At 43.6% G+C, this 9,315-nt stretch overlaps 1 long non-coding RNA gene across 2 annotated transcripts; it reads left to right on the forward strand.

Moving 5' to 3' along the window:
• Nucleotides 1-1,026: 1,026 nt before the first annotated feature.
• LOC103253175 lies at nucleotides 1,027-6,272 on the forward strand. Of its 2 annotated transcripts, none has more exons than XR_503845.1 (4): nucleotides 1,027-1,104; nucleotides 1,689-1,867; nucleotides 2,682-2,754; nucleotides 6,143-6,272. It is a non-coding gene; the product is annotated as an uncharacterized LOC103253175 (long non-coding RNA). The 2 variants fall into 2 exon arrangements; XR_503844.2 differs by lacking the exon at nucleotides 6,143-6,272 and adding an exon at nucleotides 3,147-4,129.
• The last annotated feature ends 3,043 nt before the right edge of the window (nucleotides 6,273-9,315 follow it).

Consider the following 9,315-nt stretch of genomic DNA (forward strand, 5'->3'; position numbering starts at 1 on the left):
TTGCACTAAGTGCAACCTGAGGTAGCATGAGTGAGGGGACTGCCGTTGCTTGGAACTACAGAGGACACACAGCCAGCAGGGCTGGGCACAACTACAGTTGTATATACACTCAAACACATGCACCAAGGTCTTTGTATGAAAAAGTTTGGTAATTGCAGTGGTACAGAAGGCGGCCAAGCCAAGCCTAAGCCGTACTTTTAAACAGCTTCCTTGCAATGTATTTGCAGACAATAAAATGAATACATTTTAAGCATACACTCTGACGATGTTCAGTAGGTGTGTAAAGTTGTGCCACCTTCACCAGAATCGAGTTTTAGACATTTCTACCACCAGAAAAGGTTTCATAGTGCTTCAGTGTCGCTAATCCCTGCTCCTAGCCCAGCCCCGGGGAGTCACAGATGCGTCTCCTCTGTCTCTAGACACTTGCATATTCCTAGATATTCATTATCTGTGGACTCATACAATATTTCGTCTGTTGTGTCTGCTTTCTTTCACCTAGCATAACTTATTCAAGGCGCACCCAGGATGCAGCATGTGTCAGAACTGTATTCCTTCTCACGGCGGAAAATGTTCTTTTGTGTGGACATAACATGTTTTTCATCCATTCAACTTTTGACGGGCACTTGGGCTGTCTCCCGTTGTTGGCTACTTGGAAGAAAGTGCGACATACGGTTATGCTTCGTGTTTTTACGAAGATATACGTTTCCATTTTCCTTGGGCGTGGACCCAGGAGTGGCACTGCTGGGTCACATGGCAACTCCCTGGGAGGCCCTCGGAGGAACCGCCGCGAGAGGTGCACGACCCTTGCAATTCTTGAGGCGGGCAGGCTCAGTAGGCTGTGTTTCCCGACACGAGACTGCGTTCCTTCTGCTTTCTCTAAACAGCACGCCTTCTCAGGTGCCGGTCTGAGGGGTAAAAGCGAATGACTTTCTGCAAAAGGCAAAATGACCCCGTGTTGTGCGGAGGACCCGCCTGAGCGTCGCGGCTCCCGTAGGGAGCTGACGTCATCCTGGCGCCTGTGACGACTTTTCACGGACGCCAACATGGCCTGGCCAGAGGAGCCAGGTCGCGTCTTCAGGTGTTTGGATGGAGCTGCGGGTGCGGGTGCGCGGTGGTGGGGCCGGACCGCCCTGGGGCGCGGGGACATGAAGCGATCCCGGATCCAAGTCGCCTCGTTCGCGCTTTGGGACAAGTTGCCCCGACTGTCCCGTGAGGGAGAGAGCGGTGGGACCCGCCCGGCCCCAGGGAGTGTGGTGTCCTGCTCCAGGGGGTCTTGGGGCTACTGTCCATGGAAAGGCCGGCGCGGGGGGGTGACACAGGTGGCGGCTCTGTCTGAGCCCAGCTCCCTCCTCTAAAACGGGGACACGAATGCCCGCCCACCCGATGGCTGGAACCAGGATTGTGGTAATACGGATGCAAGCCCAGCGCCCCGGGGTTGTTGCGGGACCAGGAGTGCCTGCATGAATTCGGGCCACTTCTTATCCGTTTTCAGATTTGTTGTTAAGGGATAGATGAGGAAAGGAGAAGAAAAGGCCCTGGTGAGAAACCCACTGTACCTTCCGTTGTTTTCGCTGCTACCCCCGTTGTATCAGTGTCATTGGTCATTGACCCAGTGCCCAGCATGGAGCCAGGCACACCGTCACTCCAATAAAGCAAAGTGATTGCTGGATTCTCTCTCTCCTGTGCAGTTCTTCATCGGGTGGCTGAGCTCGATCAGTGTGTGAAGGAGAACCTGGCTCATATCGGGAGGTGTTCAGAGGACCTGGCTTCTGGTGGCTGCTGAAGCTTCTTCTCCAGATTTGAAGGGCTGCAGTCCTCAGGAGACCCCCAGCGCTTCTATCCACGGTGGGATATCATGGCTGCTCAAGTGAGTTCATAAATCTGAACCAAAACATGTTGTAGAATAGCACCGGTGTGCTGTTAAAAAATATATATTTATATATTCAGTGATACTTTTTAAAGCACGGTAAGGTAAACCGTCTTCAGAACCATCATGACAGGTACAGGGACCTCCAGCGGCATCTTGCAGTGGGGGAGAGGCATTGGGCTCAACACCAAATACGGCAAGGACAAGTGGGAACTCAGAGCTAAAAATCAATGTGGAGGTCAATGTGGGATCAATGTGGACGGAAAATTACTAAGAGGAAACATTGGGGTAAGGAAGATTTTGGCTAAACTCACCCAATAGGTTTCTTGCTGAAAACAGCCAGGAGTGATCAGATGTCACTTGGGGGACGGGAGGGGATGAAACCTGTTCAGGTATTCAAGGTGATCAGACACCTAGGAATGGGGGCGTTCTTGCTAAACTAACATAACAGGGTTCTTTGTAAAACTGGGTTGTATGAGAGAGCGCACAGATGGGCCTAGCAAAAGATGCAGAAACCTGAGGAAAGTTTGGCCAAGCAAAGAATCTTTGTCAGTGGCTCACAGAATAGTCTAAAACTGGAGAAACTCTTTTGGTCTCATCATTGGAAAACAGGTTTAGCAGGTGGAATTTCCTTCTATTAGCAGCTACATGCTTTGAAGCAGTCCTGGACATACATCTAAGAGATGTCTTTTCTGTCTGAAAGCAGTGAATTTTCCACATTGAAAAAAGAACTTGACCTAAACATGCACTTGCGGCAAATATACATATATTTTTCTGCCGAGATAAATAATAGTGATCCCCATGTATCTCTTAGGTGGGGGTTGACATATGCAGTTGGTTAAAAGATCTTCCTGGCGATTTGATATTGTAACACGGATTCTTCCCAGGTAATGATGGTTTTATCACTTCTATGATGACGTGTTTTAAGAGCCAAAATATCCCATGTGTTGGTTACAGGCGTCACTTAGAATTTTAAAAAGTACTACTTACCTATATGCGCTTTTTAAAAATTCTAATGATACCCACTGAGGTCCTTTATATTAACCAGGTACTCTTAAATAGGATTATGATGATATTTTCAGGACATCAAATCCTCGGGTCTTTACTTGGTGACTGCCTTCCCCTCACCATGCCCTGTTCCAGGCAACAACTGATCTGCAAAGTGATCAGTGTTGATTTTCTACAATGTTTTGTAAATGGAATCATGCAGATTGTAATTTTGGTGGGTGGTGGGTAGGTGGTCTGGCTTGTTTCAATCAGCCTGTTTACTTATTTTTAGTTTTTTGAACTATCTTTGATTGGAAATGCATATATAAAGCATCAGAAACATTACGTCAGAACACTTGGGAAACACTTCCTTGATTATTTAATACACTATCCAGTTGAAGAAGACATCTGTTTGGGTAACATGAAGATTTACGTTTTTGTGTGTGCTTCATCACAATATCCATTTCATATGTGCTGAAGAAGAAATTTCCCCAGAATTATCTTCAGATGTACTATTATAATAAATATTTAGCAAATGAGTATAACAAGTTGAAGTGGATGAAACTCTTCACAAAAGGGATACTGTGGACTTACCGTGTCATCCCCGAATTTATATGTTGAGACTCTATTCCCCAGTTTGTAATATTATCTGGAAGTTGGGCCTTTGGAAAGTAATTAAGTTTAGATGAGGTTGTGGGGGTGCAGCCCCAATGGTGGGATCAGTGCCTTTGTAGTAACAGAGACAAGAGAGAGATCTCTTGCTCTCTCCCCATCATGAGGAGGTGGGTGAGGATGGAGGGCTGTCTTCCAAACTGGAAGAGGCCCTTCCTCAAACATTGAGTCTTCGAATTCCTTAATCTTGAACTTCCCAGGCTCCAGAACCATGAGAAATAAGTTTCTTTTATAAGCCACATAGTCTGTGTGGTATTCTGTTATAACAGTCTGAACTGACTAAGCCAAAGGACAGTACATATGTCAGTATTTTTCCACTTGTAAAGCACTTTTGGGCTTTGATGATGATAAAGACCAAAGCATAGAAATGGATTGTTTCCTAGACACTTTGTTTTTATATCTTCTGCATTTAACTTCAAGTATAGGAAAGTTTGAATGAAATTAGTAAACACATGAAAATTTTTAACTTCAGGAATGTGTTTTATAGATATTTCATGTAATACATATCTTTAGATGTAATTTATCGTGTGTGTGTATGCCAAAAAATTTGTAAACTTTTCCTATTACTGAAGAAATATAATAAATACAGTATTTTATACTAAAGGCAGAGACTTTTACTGGCTCTTGTAGACTACTTTTTTTCAGATTTTTTTGGACTAGAATTTATAAAAATGTATTTGACATCTTGGTTTATACAAACATACATTTGCTTATAACTGGAACCAATATATATTGCCTTACTATCTGTGACCCAGTGTACATTTATTTCCATTCATCTTCAATCCCTTGTATAGTTTCTTTTTAAAATGCTTGCAATGGCCTACCAAATTGATTTTACGACCCAGTACTGGGTTCCAGCTAGCTATGTAAAAACTCTGTTCTAGACTAGTTTTTAAGAAACAGGTCAAAGTTCATCTGGTGCTAGCTGAAGGATCCAGCCTTCCTCCATACACCTAGGGGATGGATGGTATACTTACTCCTCCTGATGGCCACTAAACACCATTCAAATGAAGGCGTGCCTCTGTTAGTAAACACGGACGTCCACTCCTCTTTTAGATCCTGTGTGTTGGGAGCCGGCCACGGAGGCCTACTGAGCGTTAGGGATCAGGGAGGGCCGTGGACCCCAAAACCACTAGGATGTCTTCGGGAGCCGTTGACCCCATTTTCCTCCTCCTTTTACCATGTAGCACAAGTAACCTAAAGGAACTGTGCTGGCCTAAGCTGAAGGCTCTGTGACTGTGACAGGCATGGCTCACTCTAGAAACTCATTGTGCCTGTTTCCCATAAACTGTGGTTTCGGCTTAGGTATTAGATATCATTCAAATTCAGGTCACACTTGGGAGCCTTTTATACGGTACAAGCTTCTTTATAAGATTTAAAAGTATATTTGTAGAATTAGTATATACTTATGGGAGAGCTGTTTTCAGTTTTTCAGTGGTATAGATGATTATCTAGAGTTATCAGAAATGGCCCAACACAAACTTTGGGCTGGGCCACATTCCTCAGGGCCCAACGCGTACTTTGGACTGGGCTGCATTCTTTTAGGCCGGCATTAGCTACAGTTAGTGTAGGGTTTTTCTACCTATTGTAGAAATTGAATTTATTTTATTTATAGAAAGTATTGTAGAATAGGTCGTGCTAATGTCAGGGAATCATGTTAGTTCAAGCATGATCAATCATGATATTTTGAGGTTTAATAAGAATACAGTTAACTTTAGAAATTTCATTGTCTCCACTTTCTACTATTGTGGTTTTGGCCTTAGTACCTTTACAGTTTATATTTGGGTTTTATTTTTAGAAGCTTTATTGCTGATGATCAGCTTTATATATTAGCATTAGGAATTAGAAGCGTTCATAGAAATTAGGATAGATATATAGGACTTTAGAATAGCCATTTTGTTAAGAGATTGTAATCTATTGTTCCAAAAAGTGGCCCACTGTGAACCTTGGACTGGGCCACATCCTGTAGAGCCCAGCGTGATCTTTGGACTGGGCCATATTCTTTAGGAATTGGCTTAAGCTATAACTAAGAGCTTCCGTAGCATTGTGTAAGTAGTATTAGCATAGAATAGAAGGGTAATAAAATTTAAGTTAGTCATCATGGGTGTTGTGTGCGCATGACCTGTAGAAGTTATTGATTATCAGAACATCATGATGCTAGTAGGGATTGTTACATTGCTTTTGAGGAACATTAACTAGCAAAAGAGAACAATAAGACAATTTGGGGGTTTTCCTCATACCTGAGAAAACATCTGGTGGTTGGGGGACGCCCCTCCTGCACCTGGCTTTGTGTTCACGTGAATTGTGAGACTGCCTGTGTAAAATTTGGGGATAAATACCTGCTGTAACTTTCAATAAACGGCTTCTGCGCTAGACAGAGTCCAGTCTTTTTCTCTCTCCCCGCTTCTCTTTCTTTCTTTTAATATCTGTCCCTACAGATTCGCCGACGCCACCACATCTTCCAAGGGACTCCCCAAAACTTGCAGGGGCTGGCCCCCTGCACCTGTGGGCCATATTTTTTTTTTCTATTTTGATTAACTCTTGTCGACTTAAAGGCTTCACAGTGGTAAAAGATTTACCCAATCTTCTGAGCTTGTGTATTTCTTGTGATTTCAGGGAAGAGCCACAGTGAGAGGAACTTTGCTCAAAGGGGTTTTGCAATGAGGCACCATCACCACCTCCTCCTATTTTCATATTTTTTATGGGGATAGAAGTCACATAACAAAGAATTCACCATTCTAACCGTTTAAAAGCATACAAGTAAGTAGTTTTTAGCACATTAACAATATTGTACAACCATTACCACAATCTAGATGTGTTAGAAGTGTTTTATGGCTCAGAATATGTTCTTTTTTTTTTTTTTTTTTAATCTCCTGTTTGGCCTCACATTTTCCATGTGAATGGGATGTGGCATGAACATACACACTCAGTCATCAAGGTTTACTTTTCAAACACTAGAATTATTCCTAGAAATATTCTGAGGCATTCATTAGGATAATGCTGTTCATAAGGAAATACAGGGAAAAATAAAAAGTATCCTAACACCAGAACATCAGGGGAGCCAATATTTAAAATCTTGTAAAACCCATTATCTGATGAGATCTGTAAAAATAGATGCTCCCTTTTTATAGGTGGGATGGGAAACACACTAAAACAAAGTTGACAGTTCAGTTAGAAAGTAAATATGAGCAATGCTTCACTTTCAGTTAGTTCCGTTGGAAAGTACAGCTAAACGTTAATGCTCTTTGATGAAGCAGTCCCAATTGTGGGAGTTTATTCTGATGTAGCAGGGAAAGGCCCTCACATGGGTACAGGGCTCAGGGGGGACTGACCGCTTGCCAAGCTCTCTTCAGGGCCTTCAATCCCCCTCATCCTTACCCGCGGTTATAAAATGTAGGTTTTATTATTGTTTAGGTAAGGTGAGGCAGCAGATCAGGAGATGACTAAAACTGAGAAGATAGTTTGTTACTCACAGTTCACGTGGGGGAGATCTCTTCATGCCACACAAGTGCACACAGGGAAATACTGATTTAGTCTGGGAGGCAAAAGGAGGGGGAGGAAAACATTGCAAGAGCCTTTATTGTGGTTTCCTCAAGAAGTAACACAATGCAGGATATGCAGGATTAGGATGAATTACTTTTAATAATTTCCCGGGGCTCTGGAGTGCAGAGGTTGTCATTGAGTTGTCCGTCATCAGGCCCTGGCAAATCAGGGCAGGGGATAATTGGCCTAGAATGTAAGAGCCCAATAGAGGAGGTGTGAGTATGTGTGTGGCTGGGGTGGAGGGTCTGGATTGGTTAGTCTGCCACTGACAGGCACCCTCTCAGGTGAGTTGTTTGCAAGCTCTGGGAATTAGCTAACCCTGGGAAGGGCAGTCCCTCCCTAGCCAGCAAGGCCCCATATGCCAGAGCGTCAAGCATATAGAAAAGGAGAAAAAATAGTTACTACAGACATCCATTCTCAGATCCAATTAGGAAAGTGATGCCCTGCCTTAATGAACAATCTGTGATCAGCCTTGTGATTCGATATGGATCATCGCTCAGGCCCCTATCTCTGGAGGGACCTGTGGACCCCACCTCACCTCAGTCTGAAAAGAATCTCCCTTCCTCTACCATTTCTGTGTCCTCAGAGGCCCTCCTCTTCCCACCAGGTCCAAGCAGCCCAATCCTTTCTGTAAGTTTGAGGTTTTTTGCTTTGTTTTGTTTTGAAAGCAGGATTTATTGAGAGGACAGAAAAGCTCCCACAATGGGAGGGGACCCGAGGGGGTTGCCCGAGTTTGAGTTTTCCTAAGGACAGAAAAAACAATGGCTTCAGATGGCTCCTGCTTGTGTCTTTGCTAAGACAAAAATGAGAGGCCCTAAGCGTGGCTCCCCACTGCAGGCTGGGTAAGCACAAGGAGAACAGACATTAGCTTTCTCAACAGTACGTGTCCTTATTCATTTGCTAAAGATCTGCCACCAGCAGCTCTAGGTACTCAGGCTGCCAGGCTCTGTCCCTGGCTCTGACAGTGTTCCTGGTGAGCATCCTCTTTGCCGTACAGCTCTGGTTTGGAGCAAGTGCTTTGGAGTCATAAACATCAAGGAAGAGACCCTGCCCAGCCTGAGTCTGGTTTGATGTTTGTTCTGTCTCTTCCAACTTGTCTTTTTATTATATCTTGCAATTTTGGGTTGAAAGCTGGACACAATGAGCTGGGTACAAGGCGCTTTAGTCACCAGGCCTTCAGTGGGGTGGGTCTGAAAGGCTACAGGGGACTGTATGTGGGAATTTTCCTGCTCCTTCATGGAAGACTAGAACAAACATGAGTTGGGAATTATTTTCCTCACAAGTCAGATTGTGATACTCCTGTAGGTTAGAGTCTGGTGAACTCGTTTCCCCCGGGGGAAGACTTCAGAAGAAGAGAATGCTATGACTGTATTTCAAAATGGTTACTTTTTCCCTCCCTCCCCTACAGGAAGTAAAAGAAGGTACATCTCAGTTATTCTCACTATGAGACCCCAGTTGAGCTTCTGTCAGTAAAACTCACAAAAATGTGGAGGTCTACTATGACTATGTACCCCTGGAGTTTTTAACTCTCTGATTTCTCCACATAGAGCTTCCAGAAATTGTATCACTCACAGTTTGGGTTTTCCTACTCTGATATTGGTTCCCAGAGAGGTTTCTGCTCCAGTGAGTTGTGATTCTCTGTATTTGCCTGTCTGACTCTCCAGTGTTGGGGCAGTGGTTTCTCCTTTGACCACACTTCTCTGAGGGATCCACAAAGAGTTGGTGATTTTTTGGTTTGTTCACCTTTTTATTTATTAGGATGGAGTGATGATGTCCAAGCTCATTACATGTCAGGACGAAAACTAGATGCCTGTTTGTTTTGTTTTTTGATTTATCTATTTTGTTGCATGTGTCCATAGTTCCTTCTTTATTACTGCTGAGTACTGTTCCAGTATTTGGATATAGCACAATTGGTTTTATCCACCGATCCCTTGAGAAACATTTGGGTTGTTGTTAATTTGAGTCTCTCGTAAATAAAGCGACTATGTGCATTAGTGTATATGTCTTTGCATGTACTTGTGCGTTCTTCTTCTAGGACAAATACTTGGGAGTGTAGAGCTGAATCATATAGTAAATGTAAAAGTAATCTTGTAAGAAACTGACGGCCTGTTTTTCAAAGTGGTCACAACATTTTTCATTTTTACCAGCAGCGTCTGAGAGTTTCATCATCCACAGCCGTAGCAATGCTTGTATGGTCAGTCTTTTTAATATCAGCCTTTCTCACAGAGATGAGATGGAATGTCGTG

Source organism: Carlito syrichta, unplaced genomic scaffold (genome assembly GCF_000164805.1).
Source record: "Carlito syrichta isolate Samal-C Ts95f unplaced genomic scaffold, Tarsius_syrichta-2.0.1 Scaffold205455, whole genome shotgun sequence".
NCBI classification, from domain to species: domain Eukaryota; kingdom Metazoa; phylum Chordata; class Mammalia; order Primates; family Tarsiidae; genus Carlito; species Carlito syrichta.